Source organism: Apis dorsata, unplaced genomic scaffold (genome assembly GCF_000469605.1).
Source record: "Apis dorsata unplaced genomic scaffold, Apis dorsata 1.3 scaffold_991, whole genome shotgun sequence".
Classification (NCBI taxonomy): Eukaryota; Metazoa; Arthropoda; class Insecta; order Hymenoptera; family Apidae; genus Apis; species Apis dorsata.
This window is the reverse complement of record NW_006264094.1, coordinates 162,395-163,249: the sequence shown is the minus strand read 5'-3', so window position 1 is coordinate 163,249 and position 855 is coordinate 162,395. Positions and strand designations below refer to the sequence as shown.

The following is an 855-nucleotide window of genomic DNA, read 5'->3' as shown; positions in this document are numbered from 1 at the left end:
TGTTTCCGTTTTAGATTGAATATTATCGTTGTATTTTTTTTTTTTTTTTTTTCGTTCGATTCCATTGAATTATATCATTATATCATTTTACGTTACGTTGTCATTATTATTATTATTATTATTGTTATTGTTATTATTATTATTATTATTATTGTATCATATCATATTATATTATATTGTATTGTATTGTATAATACGTATAAAGCTTCTCCTCTCAGGCCACTTTTGCGTTTCAGTTACGCTTTCGAGAAACGAACTGTCGACTCAGCCTTGTCGTGGCAACAAGAGAAGATACCAGGACGAACACGCGGCCCTTTTTTTCCGTTCCAAATCAAAACGTGTAAACGATACGATTTTTTTGTCGCGCGAACGTAAGTTTTTTGAACGCGCGCACGTCAATTTTTTCAAGTTTCTTCTCCTTTTAAAGCTGAACGACCTTTCAAAGCCATCGTCAACACCACTCTTCCTATCGCTTCTTTGCCCCGCCATCTTCCCGACTCCTTGGTGTGCGTGTATGTGTGTCTACCCTCCCCCTCCTCCTTCTCCTCCTCCTCCTCTCCCGGCCCCTTTGCTTTTTGAGAATCTCCTTTTTGAACGCGGGACGCGGCACTTGCGTGACGAGACGCGAAATCATGTTGGCCCTAATTTTTTGGCTGGCGAGATTTTATATTTTTGGAATTTTTGCGATTACAACGATCTTCCATGAATTTATTCTATACTCCTATAAAGCCCCGAAATTTTCCCCACTGGAGTGCCCCAGACCTTTTTTCCAGGTGGTGCACGCAGCCACGGATTTTTCAGAAGCTGATAACCAATTTTTGAGCTCAGCTACTGTGTGTATTTGCCGTACAAAAA

At 39.8% G+C, this 855-nt stretch overlaps 1 protein-coding gene across 1 annotated transcript in view; it reads left to right on the top strand.

Annotated features, from left to right (window-relative positions):
• LOC102680488 (tyrosine-protein phosphatase Lar) overlaps window positions 1-855 on the top strand; it is a 30,346-nt gene that overhangs the window by 14,598 nt on the left and 14,893 nt on the right. The window lies entirely within an intron of this gene.